The sequence below is a fragment of the Canis lupus genome, chromosome 7 (assembly GCF_003254725.2).
Source record: "Canis lupus dingo isolate Sandy chromosome 7, ASM325472v2, whole genome shotgun sequence".
NCBI lineage: Eukaryota > Metazoa > Chordata > Mammalia > Carnivora > Canidae > Canis > Canis lupus.
The window spans coordinates 48,613,011-48,633,896 of record NC_064249.1 but is presented as its reverse complement, the minus strand read 5'-3'; the positions used below and the strand labels follow the sequence as shown (position 1 = coordinate 48,633,896).

Genomic DNA, 20,886 nt, shown 5'->3' with positions numbered 1-20,886 from the left:
CATGACTATAGAAGATCTGAAGGAGACTAAGCAAATTGGGCAAGAATGCTGAATTTGTTTATCAATTCATAAATGCATTTATTTATTAAAAAGCTATTCATGAAGTTCCACTTTGTGTAACCATGAGCACCCTGTGTTCTCAGTACTAAGGAAGACCGCACAGTTAGCTTCACCATTAGCTGGTCCTGAAGAGGCTTATAGTTGAGAATCATAGATAGATGGGCAGGTGAGCTTAGTCAAAAGTGTTCTTCCTATGAACCCTACCTAGTTCACTTGATCTAAACTGTCAGCTCAAGTTTGTTCAAGCAGTAACATAATGAATTTTAAACCATTTGTTAGCTTAATGTGGGTAGAATCCCCTAACAGGCAAAACATACAAGAAGAGTCCAAAAAGTAAACAGACACAGTCATGTAAACTGTGTAGACTTGGAGGTCACCTTTAGTAAATTTTTACCTTTAGCAAAAATTAGCAAACAGACAATTACTATTTCAAATCTTACCCTTTGCAATGTGCCATGCAGGAATCATGAGTGATCTCAAAAAGTATAACTCTGAATTCCCAAAATTAAATTTTAGTTGCAGGGCTAAGAAAATAAGCACAGATACAGAAACAAGCAAACAAATGCCCTAGTTCAGCACTCAAAGTACAGACCTGGAGTCAGGTTAACCACAACCATCGGAATCAAAAGGAGGAAGAGACTTCTGGGAGCTAGAGACATCAGAAATAGTGGTGGTGGGTTGTAAGCTGGAACTTGAAAAATGAAGCCTACATAGAAAGAAAATTGCAGCATTTGATTAAGAATATTTGACCAGCCATAACAAAATTGCCATATTCAAGGTGATTTGCATTTCTTGACTGTAAATCACTGTGGGACTTCCAAGGGGCATTGAGAAAAACTTGGGACCTTCTTCATAGCCACCCATTACCCTCATTCCAGAAGCAGCCAAGTGAATCTCCAGGGAAAAGACTTTAATTTGGTCCCTGTATCAATCAAGACTGGTCATGCTGGGAATAAAACCAGGGTGACCTCATCCTCCACTTCCTTCCAGTCCCCACTAAAGTACTTGACCAGGTGTCTAGCAACAGCAAAAGGGTAGAGAGAGAAAAGACAGGACAGTGAATCCAGTCCCCTTACCTCCTTCTCCTCTGTTCAGTGTCAGCATTTTTTATCTCCAAAGGAACTTTATTCCTTTTTAAGAGTAGCCTCAAAATCACTGCTAATTTCCTACAAGGAAACTGTTCTTTGAAATACATCATATACCATTTTCTACCCTCCTCCCCACTTCCCCATTTTTGTAATGCTGGCAATGCATTGGCTGTGAACATTTAAGTGTAGTTGCTTTTGAATGCTGCAAGGTAAATGCAGAAAATGACAGCTTAAATGGAATCATTAAAGCAGATGTAGGTAATATCTGAATGCTACCAAGCCTTCTTTGCAAGGCAATAAAGTCTTTATTTTCGGTTCTGATGCCTTGCACCTTTTCAAGGCAGCTGACAACCTATCATTTCTTACTTTTTTCCCCCCATTTCCAGCATGAACTCAGGGGCCTCATTTCTATCTTGAGTTACAACCTGTTGATTGGTGGAAAAGGGAAGAAATGTATACAGTTCCACCCCAAGCAGTTATTTCTGGCAGTGCAGCACTGAGCCCTGTCAGCTCAGTCAAAGACATTAGTGTGAGAAAGTCACAACAAAATTGCTACCTGTCCACGTACTGGGTGCACCACCAAGTGCAAGTTTCAGAGTAGCGCTAGGACAGACCCAAGACACCACATCCTGGTTTTGAAGAGGCCAGACTTGCATAGGACTATTTAGCATTTCTTTAAGTTTATATTTCTCCACATAGTTTTCATCGTACTTTCCTAGTCTTCTTATGAAGAAAGCAGCTGGATGTTGCTATCTGCAATAAGGACAGGGAAATGCAAACTTACACTGACTTTTAGAAATACAGTAACAATGGTTTACTGCAATGTTAGGTATCCAGAACATGGTACTGGAGTTTGGTTTTGCTTTTGTTTACATTTTTTTATTTTTCTAAACATTTATATAGCACTTTGTACCAGGCACTTTCTAAGTTCCTTTTGGATATTAACTCATTTAACTCTTTTAACAACTCCCTAAGATTAATACTATTAATATCCCCTATTTTATAAATGAGGAAACTTGAGGCACAATGTCACAGGGGTAGACGTAATGGTGGAGTTAAAACCCAAATCAGGCCTTATGTCTCCAGAGTCCAAGCTCTCAACTCCTTCACTATGTGTCTTTCAGCACACCAGGAACTTATACTACAAAAGAATGAGAAATAAACCTAGCACTTTGATTCTGGGGCTGCTGACTCACCCACTCACCCAACCGGTCACTGAACAAACCTTACTGAGCAATCAGTACCAGCATAGGGCTATATTCAGTGTTTGGGGCATCCAAAGAAATATGACAAATACAATCAATCTTCATTATTCATGGATTCCACATTTGCAAATTCACCTACTGCTAAAATTGATTTGTAATCCCAAAATCAATACTCCCTAGCTTTTGGGTAATTTGCGGACATGCATGGACATGCCCAGGGCAGTGAAAAATTCAAGACTCCAATCTGCATTTCCCAGCTGAGGTCAAATAAAACAAAGCTCTGCCATCTTGTCCCAGCTCTCATACAGAAATGACCAGAGGATGGAGACAGTAGGAAGCAACACAGTGTAGTGCAAGAAGCTTCAGCTCTGGAGCCAGTGGATGGAGTTTGAATCACAACTCTGGCACCTATTAATAGTGGTCTTAAACAAGTCTTTTAACATTTCTGATCAATTTCCCCTAGGAACTGTGGTTCAATATTTGCTAAATCACAGTTTGGGTGACTTTATGAAATAAAAAGAATCATAATAATCTCCTGCATTCAAGTGCTTACATCCTAAGTGAGAGGAAAAAGGCAAAGATATATCAGAAATTATTTAGGTAACCAGAAATATGTGCAGTATGTAAAAGGGCAAAATCACTGAGTGGCAGTACATTCTTTTAAAGCCTAAAGTAGGCAAGATGAAATGGTCAGTGTGGCTGTCAGGGAGAAGATGGAATTTGGGACCTGCAGTAACAAAAACACAGACAGAAAAAAATATCTCTGGCCTTGGATTTTTTCCATGATTTTGGCTTTTATTAACTATATAATAAGACCCCTTTAGATGCTGGCTACTATCCTATTGACTAAATTAATTGAAGACTTAGTTGCAGAAATTTCAGATTTTCTCTCATATCTTTATAATGAAGTAAGGTGACCTTGAATCCTTAATTAAAATGATTCAATTGTCAAAGAAGTGAACCACTGGGCACATCTGCTGGTAACTTGTAAAAATCACAGCTATACCCTCAAAAACCTTCATGAAAAGGCAGATGCTGTATCTCCTCTTTAGGTCATCTTGACAAAGTTATATCTATGGGCTTGACAATCGCATTCATGGGGACACACAAGGAGAAATGCTGCCTGCCCCCTGCCCACAGGAAGATGAATCATAGTCTTGAGAGAATCTGGAGAGGGCAGGAGAGGCCCTTGGTCCCTATGCTTTGTTTTAGCTGGTTACAACTACCATCAGATAGGGTTGAAATTGTAAAGTGTGTCTTTCAACTAGGTTCCTCCCTTCTCTCATCTACTTAGCTTAGAGACAGTGGAAATGTTTAAAATGTGTACTTTTAACACAAAAATAAAATGTTATGCAATATTTGGTTGTCCTTGTTGCTAGGTATAAACAATCATAAAAGAGACACATGGGAGAACTGCCACTGGATCAATAAGCTATGGTTTTAGTAAACCAATAGTCTTTGGGCATTGTATACATAGAAAAGTAGGCAGGGACTAGATTGGAGGACTAGCCTGAGTAGGCACGGAAGAACCAGCATATTGGAAACAAGTGTGATGTAACTAGATAAACCTGAAATTAACATGTCATGTTCTGAGCTTGATGAGATGAGGAATAATGTAAAGTGGGGATGAGCTTAGAGTATAAAGTTAAAAGGCTTTGTGAAAAGTGTATAGGACCTGTACCAATTCTGAAGATGAATGTAATTATTGTACCAAGTTGAAAATGCACTGCCAGGTTACTATAGGTGTCCCTTTCTTTCTTTGACCTTTCTAATCTGCTCCACATAGGACATTTACTTATAAGATATTAACTTCTCTGTCCAGAAAAATTTATTATGCTTTATTTTTCTTTCCAAAACATATGAAATACTTGGGTGTGACTATTCCACTGAAGAAAGAGTCATCATACTGGCTCATGATATTGATAACTCAAAGTACTCCCTAAATCACTTTGACCATAATGTGATGAATATTTCAAGCAAGAAGCATACACACACACACACACACACACACACACACACGTACACACAAAAAGAAGGAAAAAGAGTGAGATGGGGTATGTGTGCTCACACTTGCACATGCATGCATGGAGGTCATCTAATTGTTTTAATTCTTTAGTCAGTTGGTTAACATCGATTTTTTTTTTAATATACTGCTATCGAGTACATAAAATAACATATGTGCACAGGGATATGATTCTGACAGAGTAACCATAATAGAAAATGAGGAGACCTACTGGTAAAACATTATGTCCAAAACAACAAATCAGAGTCAGAATGCAATTACTGTTTCCACACCATGTACAGTGGGCCCATTCTCCAGCAGCCAACCAAAAGCACCACATCATTATCTCCCCTGCTCACTTAGACACCAGGTATTAGCATCACACCTTACAATTCTGGAGAGTAAACCAATTAAGGTACAATTTTAAAAAGGTATTCATAAATATTGTACCAGGGTGGTAGTGACACATCTAAATATTTAAAAAAATAGGATATGGATTCCAAAAACAGGTAATCCATCTTAGGAGAAGAGGTTCCATGGAGCGACTTCTGCATTATGAATAAATACGCATAATCAAAACAGTAGCCCAGCTCAAATCTCTCTCCTACTCATTTGATATACCTCTCCATGTCATAACCATTTTCATATAAACAACACAACAGTATAACATCTGCATTGCTAAATAACACTACTATGTTCTAATTTCTTTGGAATGGCATGAATAAAATCTTTCTACTCCTGTTTATTAGAATTTATTGATGACAATCCTTTGTAAAGTAGCAGAAGGTATAATTAATCCTGGTACAACCCTAAGTTGGATATACAAACTCAATAGGGTTTACTTTTGACTTCAAATGATCTATCACTTGACAATGTGGAAGGGAGGCAGCAGGAGGAGGATATGAGCCTCCATAACTTCACTCTAAACTGCTGCGGTGCTACCCCACTCAGTTAATGTCATACACACACACTGTCAGCTATATAATACAATTGTACTTTTCTTTATTTCATGTAGATGTTTGGATACAATTTTCTGTAGGGGGGGAAAAACAGTGTTTCAAGGTTTGGGCAGGAATTTTACTAAAACCAATATTTAGAAATCTCTCTAACTCATCATAGGGATCCCACCATTACTCCTACTACATTCAATTCTCTTTGCTCAGGACATCTGCTAGGTTGGAATATGGATGATTTCACAGTTATAGGAAATGAAAATTAATGCAGCATTTCGGTAATTCCCCCACATAGGCTGCTTATATATGCACAAATCTCATCAACAAAAGAAATTATATAATTATGTTAAAGGTACAGTATGTGATACACCTGTAGCTTGTCTTACTGAGGAATGTGGTTGCTCTGAAGAAGGAAGAAGCAAAGAGGGAAGTTGTCATTCTAGGTTTAATTCTGATCAATAAAAAAAATAAACTAATAGTTTAGAAATAAAGCAGGAGAGAAAGTGATCGTGTCAACCTGGATTTCATGACATTAAAGAGAGGAGCACTTAGATATGTATATTTGAAAAGAAAATGTAATGTCAAGGAAAATAGAGATAAGGTGCCCTAGTGAGTGCTTTTTAAAGGGAGTAAGACTCACAAGAGGTGGAAGTGTCTTTAAATTGCAATTTATTATGTCTTTGAAAATTATCTCAATTTTCAAGGCAGGCAAGACGTAACATGCAGGAAAAAGGTGTAGCAGTAATGATGCCTCTGATAAGAGCAGATTACAAAGATAGAAGGAGGGGTACATTTCAACTCGCTAAAAACTGAGCTATCAAAGAATAAAATGGGCTGTCTCAGAAAGTGCAGAGGGAAGAAAAGAGAAGTGGTCTATATTATCTGTAAGCAGTTTCTCTCCACTCGAAAACTCTATTATTCTGTGTTATGGAAATAGATTTTCATTCATTAAAAAAGTGTTTTTAGACAGTGATGATAAACAATAATAATTTACATATGGGAATAGTGCCTTGGGATTTACAAAGTGCTATGATGTGCATATCAATTCTCACCATAGTCACCAGAGATCACCACCTCCAGATTATAAATAGCTGATTGAGCCCAATAGAGATTAATCTGTGGTCTTAGGATATCACATTTGCAGGACTCAGGGCAAGAGTGCAACTGAAGGCCCACATACCTTATGCCCAAATAATATTTAAAAGTTATAAACCAAGCAATACACAGTTAAAGCTCTGTATTCAACTCCCTTGGAAAATGTATATTCAAGCCACAATGTCAAAAACATATATACTTTTTTATGACTAAAATTTGGCAAAATATAAAAGATGGCTGAATTTAATTATTATGAATAATTACAATTACAGATCTGAATGTTCTATGGATGGCCCTGTGGATATTTTAAAATATGTTACTAATTCATAAGTTATATATTTATTCCATCCAATGTATTTTCTTGACTTCATTTTAATAAAATTACAAATTATGCTATTACCAATATTTTCACATAATTTGGATTTTGAACATAATGATCTATATATTTTAAATGTAATTACAATCAAAGTATATACATTTTAATGTACTTTGACAAAATGTAAATACAACATAAAAATATTTTTAAAAGTTTTCTCCTAAAGTATTAAAAGTTAAAAGGTACAATATCAATAATAATTAATGAATAAATTTTTGGAACTATTCTCTTCATAAATTGAATGATTTAATAATTTGAAAATATAGTAAGGTATAGTAAAGATTATTTAAAAATTGAAAATACTCACTATACTAGCTTTCAATGTCCATCTAATTATCAAGGTAAAGAATCAGTATTACTCTTCATGCATGGTACATACAGCTAAAACTGTATATACTAATTTGAAAATAATATATTTAATATTGCAACATTTCCCTAGCCACTATGGCACTTTTTATGTGCCTCCAGAATCATGACAGAGAATCTGAAGAGCCATAAGAAATGGACTCCAGCTCTACTGCAGAAATTGATTATCTCCATGCCTTCTGAGAGAAGACTTGACAAGCTAAGTATAATGACTTTTACTTTAACTATATGCTTTCTCTGCTCAAATCCTTCCCATACTCCAAAGCACTGTTTTCTCCTGCTTCCACAGTGTTCAACACAAGCCTCCACAACACTTAGATACAAGTGCTTGGTATTTTGAGGACTTAGAGAAAGAGATGAGGAGAAGACTTCCCTGGGGCTTGAATGGTGTTAGTTGTGAGAGCAGATATTTAGAGTCATGGGTCATGCTGCATCAGACCCCAAGAGATAGAGGCAAACACTTTTAAAGCAATTGATCAATTTTGCATGTATCTGTGATTCGTAGGGCCCTCTCACCACATGGCCTAGGCCAGAAAACTCTGTTTCCCCAAAAGTCATGGAAACCGGGTAAGCCACAAATTAATCTGTGCAAATGTATTGTTAATGAACCAGTGCAACCTTCAGAGGTGGTGAGATCCCCGTGACACATGAAAAAATGCTCAACATCACTTGGCATCAGGGAAATATAAATCAAAAGCACAATGAGATACCACCTCACACCAGTCAGAATGGTTAAAATTAACAAGTCAGGAAATGAAAGATGTTGGTGAGAATGCAAACTGGTACAGCCACTCTGGAAAACAGTATGGAGGTTTCTCAAAAAGTTAAAAATAGAACTACCCTATGACCTAGCAATTGCATTTGTAGGTATGTCCAAAGGATACAAAAACAGTGATTTGAAGGGGCATATGCACTCTATGTTTATAGCAATAATGTCCACAATAGCCAAAATATGGAAAGAGCCCAGATGTCCATCAACAGATGAATGGATAAAGAAAATGTGGCACATATATACAATGGAATATTACTCAGCCATCAAAAAGAATGAAATCTTGCCATTTGCAATGATGTGGATTGAACTAAAGAGTACACGCTAAGTGAAATAAGTCGGTCAGAGAAAGACAAATACCATACTATTTTATTCATATGTGGAAATTAAGAAACAAAAGATGAGCAAAGGGGAAAGGAAGGAAAAACAAAAATAAAAACAGAGAGGGGGGGCAAACCATAAGAGACTCTTAACTACAGGAAACAAAGGGTGGCTGGAGGTGAGGGGGGATGGGGGTAATTGAGAGGTGGGTGTTAAAGAGGACACTTGAGTAATGAGCACTGGGTGTTATATGCAACTGATGAATCACTAAACTACTACCCCTGAAACTCGTAACACACTATGTGTTAACTAAATTGAATTTAAATATTTTTTTCTAAAAATGCACAGAGGTTTTTAACTAAGGTTGAAATACAGGATGTCAAAGGTACCCTGGAGTACTATAATCAAGGAATTGTTTTTTAAAAATTTTTTTCTGGGGATCCCTGGGTGGCTCAGCAGTTTAGAGCCTGGCTTTGGCCCAGGGCTTAATCCTGAAGTCCCAGGATCGAGTCCTGCATCGGGCTCCCGGGATGGAGCCTGCTTCTCCCTCCTCCTATGTCTCTGCCTCTCTCTCTCTCTCTCTCTCTCTCTCTCTCTATGTCTATCATAAATGAATAAATAAATCTTTAAAAAAAATTTTTTTCTATCCCCTCATTGGAGTATATACACTTATTTAATCCATATTGAAACATAATTTGGAGTAAAAGTTCTATTAAATCAACTCCATGGACAATTATAAACTAGCTTAACAGTCAAAATAAGGAAATCTATTATTTTAGTGTACCAGTGAAGTTTGTACATGGAAATGAGGAATTAATTTTCAAGGTCAGATGGCTACATTAGGTTCAGTTTTATGGAGAGGTTCTTCTAATCTATACTTTCTCCATCTACATAGAAATTCCTCTGAACTAAAAGTGAAGTTTCAGAATAAACCTATGTACCTACAGGACCCTTACTTACACAGATAAAAAATAGTTTACAGAAAACTTAACTCTTTAGAGCAGGAAGTCAACCAGGTCATTTTAGAAAGATTTTCAAGAATTGTTAAAGCGAGAAAGTTTTATTATTCTTAGTTGCCCAGAATATGTCACCAAATAAAATCTCTTATTTCCTAAGTTCTAGTGTGACCCAGAGAATAAAAGAAGCAGTACAATAAGGGAAGCAGGGAGACTCTGGAGCCAGATTGCCCGAGTCTGAACCCCAGCATACACTACCCACAGCAGTGTGAGGCTGCACATTACTAAACTTCTCTGCTTCTCCATTTCCTCATCTTTAAAACTGAGGTGATAATAGTGCCAGAAGAGCAGCCACTACACAGATCTAAGAATACTGCTCACATGGCATATATGTTAATGGTACCCTGAAGAAGTGCAGTGCATGTACAGATAAGTTCTACTCAGCTGCCTTGGATAGCTCCTATCTTGCAGGGCTGGAGTGAGAATTACATGAGTTGATCTGCATAAGGCTCTCCAACCAGAGCCTTGTACCTGTGAAATACTCAATGTGCAAAAATTATCGTTACAACATATTTGGCAAAAGAGTGGTGATGAGGAGGAAACAGAGAAAGCAAGAAAAATAAACAAGCAAAAACAGCCTCTTTTCAGACTCAATATCTAGAAGAAAGCTGCTAATTGCTTTTCTAATCTGATGAGTGTCAATTCATGATAAGCATAGAAAAGAATATGTGTTCCATCATGAATGATTCACATTTTCCTCTCAGAATACAGAAATGTAAATCAGTAGGAATCAGAGTGAAAAATCAAATGACCACGTAGTGAAAGGTTTTTTTAAAGCCTAAGTGCAGGATATGGCCCATCTGGAACTCCACAACTTGGGGAGGTGAGTTTGACCGTGACAGCTAATGAGGAAGGATTTATGATCAGTGCCCATCGCCAGCATATTATTCACCAACTGGTGACAGGCCCAACCCTTGACAGTGAAATGAGTGGGGATGATATCAGTCACTCTCTGTCACTCGAGTTGCAAATCTTCTAGTCAGCAGGAGAAACCTAGAAGCTGAAAGGGGAAGGGAAAAGTCGACAGGTTCAGCTGTGGCTGGAGGTGCCTCTGATAGGAGGTCAGAAAAGTGAAATAAAGACAGCCACATTAATTGAGCCAGCAGTGAATGTACGAATCAGTAGAGCCTGTGAACTCTACCACAGGACCTGAAGGGCAACACCAGGAGAAAAGCAAGGGCTGGAGTGTCAGAGAAAACTGGTTTCAAATCCCAGCTCTACCACTTAATAAATGGCCTTGGGCAAGCTACTTAATATCTCTAACCCACCATTTACCCATCCATAAAATAAAGATAATAAAATCCACCTCACAGGGCAGGGTGTAGAGATTTATTAAGATAATGGATAGGACACATCTGGCACAATGTCTGGCAAGTTGAAGGTATTCCGTGAACCTTAATCCCCATTCCAGGAGCTGCCCTAGCGAGCTCACAGCCAAGGGAAGCTGGAGTTGGGGGTATAAAATTAAGTAAGCAGTTACAAGCTAGAGATGAGAATAGTACCTCAGAAGGACACAGTGGAAGTTCCGTAACCCAGCCTGGAGAAGTCAGGTAACAGCAGAAAAAGAGATGCTCAGGGAAGACTCAAGAGGGAAATGTAAGCTATTCAGTTCAAGCTAGCTAGCAGGAGGGACAAAGAACATAAGGCAAATGGCATATGCCAAGGCCTGTATATAAGAGAAATCAATGAGTGGCTGTCCTGGATCTCAGACCTGCCTCAAATTCTTGAAGTCACAGCTCCAAATCCACATAGCCATCTCTTCTTGACTTTTATCTGGCTGATTTCTTTAGTCACTGTTTAATCCACTGTTGAAGAATAATATCCACCTATAATAGAGTATTACAATGACACATATAAGCAAGGCTTAGCCTTCTGGGCTTTGCTAAAGAACAGCAGACTAGGATGACCTGTCTATTGCCGAACAGGAAAATCCCCAAGGTTGCAGCACACTGTGCTGCTACACTTGAAGGATCAGTGCATACCTGCTGCTCTCTTCATTCCCCTACTCAAAAAGCAAACAGATATAAACAAATAAATGCAGCTTGCTCTACAAGTTAACAGAGAAAAGGCGGATATCCTTTAAAGTGCCCAACTTTTGAAGACTCTCCAGCAAGCATAGAGAGAACACTGGGAATTAGTGCTTACTGTAAAGGAACTTTCTCTCAGGCCTCTTCCCATCATCCTCAGTAATTTCTAACAAGGAAGAGCAGCTCTCAATTTGACTGCTAAGAGTCTGAAACATAAAGCCATTCTTTTTCTCACTAAGTGATCAAGGTCACTGTGTGTTACACGTCAATGCCCAAGTATGGGGACAGAGCTCTCACGTGCTAAACCTCAAGGGCAGGGTCTGTTTCTTTGGACCTACTCAGCCATCCTGCATCTTATCAACCTTTCTTACTCTCTACATTGTTAATATGCTAAGCAGGAGTATTTAGGGCCTGCTTCCTAGAAACAGTCCTTCTAGTCTTCTCTAACTTCCTTCATTGCATCTGCTACAACCGGGGCAAGGAAGGAACAGATTGGGAAACATTCTGCATCCAAGTCCACTTGGCAATGCCTGACTATCTGAGATTCAGAGGAGATGATGGAAGCAGCAAAGACTTCCCTGGTCCAAGTCATGTGCAGCTTTCCTGAGCACTGAACTGGAAATTTGGAAATAGTAACACAGGTATCAGCAGAATATATTTTGTCTTGCATTTTTACCATGGTTACTTGTATATATCTATCTTATGCAGTAATTCCAGAGAAAGGAGAGTTTAGAGGTTTAATGAGGCACAAACTGCCCCCATCTCTAACAATGATAAAGACTGAAATGAGATTTATAAAACACAAGATCAAAGTTAAAAACATAGAAATGGAGAAAGTGAAATATAAGGCACCTATTTAAGGAGATTATTTGAAACCCAGAAAGAGGCATGATGACAAACAATATTTTTATGATAAATAATGGGTAGGATATATTAATTTTATGGGTAGTCAGTACATGTATCTTAAAAAATTATGATATCTGGGAATATTCAAAGATTATGCAAAAAATCAATGGGTTAATTAATCAATATCTATTTGGGGATGGCACTATTTTGATACTACTGGGATACTGGAGAATGCAGAAGTAGTTACAATAATGTTTGGATACTTCCTGAATAAAGGTGCTATGCTAGATGTAAGTAATTCAAAAGAAAAAGTCTATGTCCTCAGGTAACATGGTTGGAAACAAATCTGTTTAGAAACAAGAGCATTTCCTCTGAAGTCAATAAACCCTAGTTCAAGTCCAAACAGCAATATCTAAATGTTTCAAATCCTACTGAACTTTAGTTTTCTCAACTTAGAAAGGGGATAATGAAACCTACCTTACTGGGATGCTGTTTCCATTAAAGGAGATAACTTAGGTATGTGACCATTTCTGACACTGCCTGGCTTACAACAAAGGTTCAAAACCATGAGAAATCTCCCCTTTATTTCCTAGGTAGATTGAACTTTATCCATGAAGAAGCTAATGGATAACAGTATGGAACATGGTGAGAACCAGATAAGCAAGCAGCATATTCAGGGCTGTGGATTTTGAGAAGGCCAGTCCATTTGTAGCAGTAAGGAAAAATAATGCAAAATGGTAGAAAGTGATCTAGGATTAAATCAGGAGGGTGTGAAACTCCTGCCCTTTGATCCCAATCTTCCTGTGGGAAGGGAACTAATACCATAGCTCTTAGGGAATGTTGACTCGATTTCAAACTTTTAGAAGGAAGAAATCCACATAATTCACCAGACCTTATGAGCTGAAGAGAGTAATCAGCAAGCATGTAATATCTGCCTGCTTTGTGCTGTGGCAAAGAAGGAAGAAGAGGAAGACAGAAAAGAGAAAGAAGGAAGAAGAGGATAAAGAGGGGAAAGAAAAAGAAGTATACAGGAGGAAGGGGAAAGAATGGAAGGGGAAGATGATTAGTGTCACAGACATCACAGCTGCAGTTTGAAAGGGCACATCTGAAATGGGCCTGTTAAATTCAATAGTTTTATAATCATTGCCACAAGATTGAGCTGCTCTGAGAAACACTTTGCTATGATATACGAGCTGGGTGAGGCTGATTAGCTAAGCCTAGATTACACAGCGATTGAGAACTCAACAAAGGTTTAGTCTTTTAAAAGGACAACATTGAGTTTTGGCCAAGGATTTTAAAAATGAATATTCCATGTGGGGAAAAAAATGTTAAATACGATAATGACAGAAGAAAATCTTGCTGTAATTATTCCTCCATATGTTACCACCTTCAAGGGAAAATATATACATATAAAGTGAGAATAATCCCCCATATGGATTTTCAGATCCATTTTTTTAAAAGTGAGCAATCCTAGGTTCAGAGTGAAGGAGCATTATTAAATGATTGTCAACTGCAAGCCTTGCAGGGGAACAGCCACAGCTCTAGTGTAACACAGAGAAGACCAGGGAAAGGTGATCAGCTTTCCAGATTTATGGCTCATGAAGAGCTGGAAAGCATCATGGATTGCTCAAACTGGATGGGACATTCAGAGGTTATTAGGCCCATTACCCTTCCCCTAGGCCACTTCACTTGCTCTTTCATGACAAAATAACATTTTACATGCAAGGTAGAGCTGGAGGCAGAATGAGTATTATTAATAGGTGATGGGAGCAAGGGGAAATGTGGATGCTTCTTCCACTTAGAATCATGAAAAGTCCAAAATGCATTCTGTCTAGGACATTTCTTCCTCCCCAATAAGTAGGATAGTACCTGATGCATCACAGATACTCAGTGAAGATTTTGTGACAGGAATGAATGAATGAATCCCATGCTGCCTGGAATTTCTCTTCAATATTGTTCTTTGAACTCTCCCAGGAAATTTAGGATTCAACCACCATCATACTGGACCAGAGTTCTAGCCACAGTTTCTTGATCTCCTTCTTTATAATCCAGATTGTCTAATATCTCTTTTGTAAAAAGAGGATTTGTGTGAAATTGTCAATTACTCCAAAGACCAGCTGAAAACAGCTTACTCTGTTACAACTCACAGATAAATTTTAAATCAAAACACTAGCTGAGGGCAGCCCAGGTGGCTCAGTGGTTTAGCGCCTGCCTTCAGCCCAGGGCATGATCCTGGAGACCCGGGATCGAGTCTCACATCAGGTTCCCTGCATGGAGCCTGCTTCTCCCTCTGCCTGTGTCTCTGCCTCTCTCTCTGTCTTTCATGAATAAATAAATAAATAAATAAATAAATAAATAAATAAATAAATTTTTTTGAAAAAAAGAGACTTGTTAAAAAAAAAAACACTAGCTGAACAATAATTCTCTTTGTGGTAAATACAGAGCATAAATATAAAAGCTGCCTATAAGTAATTAATAATTTTACCTCTTCCAATAAACCTTCTTTTATAACACTCACCCACGTAAATTCCTATTAATTCCTAAACTTCTAGAGCAAGTTTTGTCTGTAACATCTATGGAGTAGTTGGATAATTAGTGTCCTGTAATTTTTCTAAATGTTTACAGAGATTTATTTTGATTCCTTGAAAGCATGGGAGCCCTGAAAGAAGGACTACATACTAAGCCTCATTTAAGCCACACAAAATTCTTTGTGTATTTTTGGCAAAGTATGTCATACTTGTCTGTTTGGATGTCATCAATACATTCATATAAAACTTTTGAAAATCAGTCATCCAGACAATCCAATGCCACTTGTTGCTAAACATTTGAGTAACACCGAAGGAGTACCTAGACTGCCTTCAGCAGGCCAGAGTGTGCAGGCTGCTCAGAGCCATTGAAAGGTGAGCAGAATTCTGAAGGCCAAGGACAAAAGAGCCAGAGAAAGGCGAGGAAGTAGACACAGAAGCAGAAGTAGAAGGTGCGACATTCTCAGAAACCCAGAGTTTGGGTTGGGGGGCAAGGTGAAGTGCAACAGAAGAGAAAACAAGAACCTATCATGAAAGACCTAAAAATAAACTAGATTAAACCAATTAGTTGTCTATAATTTAGAAAGATGGAGGCTAAAAGGAGTGAAAACTCAAATCTGCTGTTAAACTACATGCAATATAAACTGATAAAATATTATTTGATATGAAATTCTTAAGCAAATACAGAAAACTCAATGGCATCTCTGACAGATTTTTACCCAAATTTTTGAGCACTAGGGGGAAGCTCACCAACTCCATGTCAACTTGCACCATTTTAGTTGGCAGACATTTTTTTTTCTTATTTTGAAATAAAACTGCTTCCTTGGCCAGACTGTTCCCATTTCTGTCTTCAGGGATAGCTAAACATAAATTCACAAAGTAAAAATTACCATGAGCCTTGTGTAAGAAAGATTGTCTCTATCTCTCCATTAGAACTGGAGGTGCTTCTATGGTGAGGCAGGATGCTACCATTTTAACCCCATCGTTTGACTCCACACATAATGCCTTTCATCTACCATGGACTTTTGTTCCAATAGTAAATACTAAAAAAAAAAAAAAAAAAAAAAAAAAATCAACAAAGTTAAAATTGAAGAAGGCTAACACTTCACACAATAAAATTAAAAGAAAATCAACTGAAAACCCCATCCTGTTAATAAGTTCCAAACTGCTAAAATTGACCAAGAAAAATTAGACTTAGTAGAAACAATCACCACAAAATAAAATTGACAATGGCCATAAATGCATTATGGAAAAGTGTATTATTGACTAAAAATTGACAGAAGAATCTAATTTTCTTTCCCAAATTTTTATCTGGAGAATATAATCTAGGAAAATTGGATATGGTAGAAATAATTGCCATAAAAGAAAATTCAGACTGGCAGAACCATTATTGCAAGATTTTTTATAGATGACTGAGGAGTTAAATCATTATTATATGCATGGAGAATTGTTCCTGAAGAAAAAAAATTTTTAAATAGAATTAGAAAAATAAGGTAAAAGTAAATGGCTTAACTGTACTCTACAGAAAACTGACCAAGGCATTAAACTGGTTTTGAGTTCAGTCTCATAAATCTTTCTCAGTGAAAATCTGTTGATTAGAATATATCACTTGGTATAATTCTGATTTACTTACAGAGTTCAAATATCATCACTGCCTAAATGTTGGGGTAAAAATAGCACTGGGTTAATCTACATTGTTTTCCAAACAATAAACTCTACAAATCCTTACCTTTATAGATAGGCTTCTGGCAAAGTTCAGACTATTAAGTGATAAATCCAAAATCTATGTTAAGGTACTATTAGGGTCTTTGTAATCAAATTCTTGTTCAGAAACAAAAAAAAACTGTATTAAAAGGGCATTAATATTGCTTCAAGGTGGCCTCTCTAATGTTCTTATATTTGAGTACCACATATTCAATAAACAAATATTTCCTGTGCTTCTACTTCATGTCAGATCCTGTATTAAATACTAAGGATACAGACTGAGCCAGGCAGACTTGCTCCTGTTCTTGGAGTTGATACATAAGTCTGGTCCACAGAGAAACTCAAAGAGATAACTCTAGGATCATCCAAACTCAGAGTTGTCCTTAAAAGGTTACTGTGAGCTCCCTCCCACCAACTCTTTTGTAAGAACAAAAACTTGAGTGAATGAACATATAAAAAAATCTTGACAAATGAGACTGACATTTGACAGACACTACTTGGGTCAGGCCAGATTTACTTAATGTGATGGTTAATTTTATGTGTCAATTTGACTGAGTTAAGGGATGCCTAGATAGCTGGTAAAACATTTTTTCTGGGTGTGTTTGTGAGAGTGTTTCCAGGAGAAATTAGCACTTAAACGGGTAGGCTTAGTAAAGAAGATAACCCTCACAAGTGCAAGGCCTGGATAAAACAAAAAGGCAGAGTAAAGGCAAATTTTGTTCTGTGCTTGAGCTGAGCTATCTATCTTTTCCTGCCTTTGCACATCTGTACTCATGGCTCTTGGGGGCCTCTAAGCTCAGACCAGGACTTACACCATTGGCTTTCCTAGTTCTAAGTCCTCTAGGTTTGGACTGGAACTAGATCACTCACTTTCTTGAGCCTCAAGCTTGCAGAAGTCAATGAGACTTCCCTTCATCTCTCTCTATACATCTATCTATGCATCTAATCTCTTTCTATGTATCTATATAGATATCCCATTGGTTCTGTTTCTCTGGAGAACCCTGAGTAATACACTTACCCCAAGGACAGAGGAGGAAGTAATCATGTTCAGGACCCAGAGCAGAAAGCTCAGCAACAGACATGAAATATAAGGTTTCAGACCCTCAACTAACAGGGTACACAATCATGAGTAGTGATACCTGAGTCAGTGAGAGTCCCATCAGACTCCCAGTTGGAGCAGATGGATACAAAAAAGACCACATGTGGGTCAGATATACACTCAGCAATCATGGATCATGACTACACACCATGACTACAGGGTTCAATGTAGGACAATAGAGACACTCAAGCACAGTTTTTTATATATTCCTCTCAGCCTCTAGAATAGTATTGGCTATTCCAAGTACATTTTGAATTCAAAATGGAACTTGAACCATGGAACCAGAACAAGGACCAGTTGTACAAGTATCTCTATTATGCTAACAGGCTGCTACATGGCCTATCCTCAGAAACTGTCAGTGACATAAAGAAATAGGGATCCCTGGGTGGCGCAGTGGTTTGGCGCCTGTCTTTGGCCCAGGGCGCGATCCTGGAGACCCGGGATCAAATCCCACATCGGGCTCCCGGTGCATGGAGCCTGCTTCTCCCTCTGCCTGTGTCTCTGCCTCTCTCTCTCTCACTGTGTGCCTATCATAAATAAATTAAAAAAAAAATTAAAAAAAAAAAAAAAGAAATACCCATAACTCTTATTTAATAGAGTCTCATGGGGAAGACTGCCAATCACCTCTCACTATCTATTCTCTCCTTCTTATATGACAGTTGAATTTTCAGCAGGGCAACTGGCCATCTAGCTAGGACTACCTTTCCCAAACATATGGCAAAGTTCTCATCAATGGAATATTAATTCAATTGATGCTGGTAACTTCTGGGTTGTGCCCTCAAGAAAAGGGTAAAGTCCCTTCCTGTGGAAGTAATGAAAATACAGACAGCTGGCTTGAAATATGTGGATGAGGAAGACATGCTGTAGGTGAGAGAGGCAAAGAATCTTCCCCAATAATATTGCTCAATCATATGGACTTTTCCTTTCTAGGCATCTTATAGTTTTATGAGCATTTAAAACTTTCAGACCAGCTTGATCCTTTATGCACAGGATAAACTGTTTTCTACATATTTTTAAAAATTTTATTTGGGGCCATTGTTAGAACCCAATTTATATCAAAACAAATTAAGCCACATGTATTTTTTTTTTAACAGCAATGGTTATTATACAGGAAGATGGTCTCTGTGTAAGAAAGAACATGGTACAAAATGTCCATATTTGTTATATATTGTAGGTACATCATCTAATAGAGGATCCCAAATGCAGCTTTAGAATTTAACAAACTTCATTGTTTGCATAATTTGCTTGGAATGGACTGTTTTAGTTCATCAGACTTTGATTAACTGAATTATTTTGTGCTTCATAGGGATTACAAATCTTCAGAAAAATAATACATTTTGACCCAGAGATTTTGCTGGATATAATTTAATCTTTAACAAATCAGATAATACTTCACAGCCTTGTTATATCACAGGGCCATGATTTTAAATACCAATACTTGTTATGCTATAATTAGTAGGGTTCAATTTTTTTAAACAATGGAAGAATGATGGAGAACAGAGTTGATCCTACAGGAAGCTTTTACTAAAACTGGTAGTTCATCAAGTACTTATTGAGCAGATATCTGCTGGGTCCCCTATCTAGTTTTACCACTTAATTCCTATACAAACTTGTGCACCCTGTTCACTTTTTTTTTGAACTTCTGATTTTTCAGAACTTCTCCTCCTCCCCAGGTGGAGATTTCTGGACAATAGCCACTCTGGCTTGGAAAGGCTGTGATTCTAAGAATGTGGGGCTGAGGCCACAGAACAATGGATCCTGTCACTGCCTTAACTCACTGCTCTTCCATGGGCACTCATTCTGGAACCAGATGTCTGCAGTTGGAGATATTTCCCCAGAAGCAACATCCTATAGCTGCTCCTCCACAGCTTCTTTCACAAGCTGAGTTGACAGCAGTAATGTTGCCTCAGGGCCCTTCCCATGCTAAGGCTATAAATGGGGTATCTGAACCATCAGCCCTGACTGGACATTATTACCTCCTTGTAATATGTGCACTCTTAGAATAGAGAAACTTTTGAATTCCAAATTCCCTCCCTCTGTTAGAGAAATTGCTTGCCATTAATTCTGCTGACCTCCAAAACAAGTCCTTTCCAGGGTGCCCTGTTTCTTTCCCCACATTCTAAGAGGCCAGAGGTGGTCCTCTGCTCACCCAAGGCTGTGTTCATCTGGCCACAGTAAGAAGACTAAGCAGATTAATTAGATGCTTCAGAAGGGGTGAGAATCCTGCTGCTCAAGATGAAGCAGATTTGTGGGTGAGTTAACCAGACTCCTCTGTTCAGGTTTACGATTAACTTCAGAACTGAATAATGCACATGTTGACATACTGGATCCATCCAGGCCAGAACTCTGCCTTCAAGGGCAGCACTGTGGGGCATGTGGAGGGGCAGTATAACAGTTACATAGTGTAAGAGCATAGTCTGAAGATCAACATTCCTGTGATAATAGTTTACAGAGCTGTAATTCATGAATTAACCCATTCTAGTAAATACATTTACAGTTTTGGAGAATATCATATTGGAATCTCACTCCACAACTTATTAGCTAGGAAAATTTAGGCTAGCTGCTTAATTTCTGGTTCTGCATCTACAAATAAAGATAATGATACTCTCACTAGTTATCTTATAAAAATTGACTGAGTTATTGTATGTAAGAAACTTACAATAGTGTGTTTAGTAGGTATTCATATCGTTTTCATTTTTATAGATAGGAGATAACAATTTCTGAGTCCATGAGCAGGAGAGGCAATATTTAATATAGTGGGCTTTGGAGTCAGAAATGACTTGGAGTTTTACCTCTGATATTTTCTCACTATGAAACTTAAGTCACATTACTTAACCGTCAGAGCCTTAATCACTGGAACTGAAAATGAGGATATTAATGGCAACTTTAGAAAGCTGGTGGAGGTATAAGTGAAACATAAGGCATGTACTAAGAGATCCATAGCTATGATTACCACTTAGCCTTCTACCTTCCCTCAGGAGAAGCAGTCTGAGCCTCACTATGGAGTAAGTGTGACTCATGAAGGTGGAACTCTTTCCCATACATGCAAGGACAAAAACACTGCTCAGAAGATGTTTGTTAAGATGACATTCACATTCAACAAAGCAGAGTTCTTTTTTCCCTGACTGAAAACAATTTTACAGGTTCGAGTTGTAAAGAGATTTTAGCCATTATTAGAGAATTTTTGTGATTCTCTCAAGGGCTTATTAATGTCAACAAAAAAACTGAAAGGATAACTCAGAACAGTGAAATGGGACTACAGAATAGAAATTAGGGCATTCTATTTCTAGCACAAAGTAGGTAAAAGATAATTCAAACCTAAAGCATATGGTTGATGGGCACAGGTATTACAGTTGTACTAGTGAGTGTCTTCCTTATTCAGATACAATTTCTCTTCCAGCCAGGTTCTTATAAATACCTGCGTATTCTACAAA

The 20,886-nt window shown here is 37.9% G+C and overlaps 1 long non-coding RNA gene across 16 annotated transcripts in view; it reads right to left on the bottom strand.

Moving 5' to 3' along the window:
* LOC112647822 (uncharacterized) overlaps positions 1-20,886 on the bottom strand; it is a 118,410-nt gene that overhangs the window by 76,309 nt on the left and 21,215 nt on the right. For 15 of the 16 annotated variants that reach the window (XR_007412064.1, XR_004817059.2, XR_004817049.2 and 12 more), the window contains 3 exons: positions 15,540-15,692; positions 1,705-1,901; positions 653-766 (listed from right to left, as the gene is read on the bottom strand). This is a non-coding gene — a long non-coding RNA (uncharacterized LOC112647822). The remainder of the gene's footprint in view (positions 1-652; positions 767-1,704; positions 1,902-15,539; positions 15,693-20,886) is intronic. The other variant, XR_004817053.2, reaches the window with a different exon arrangement.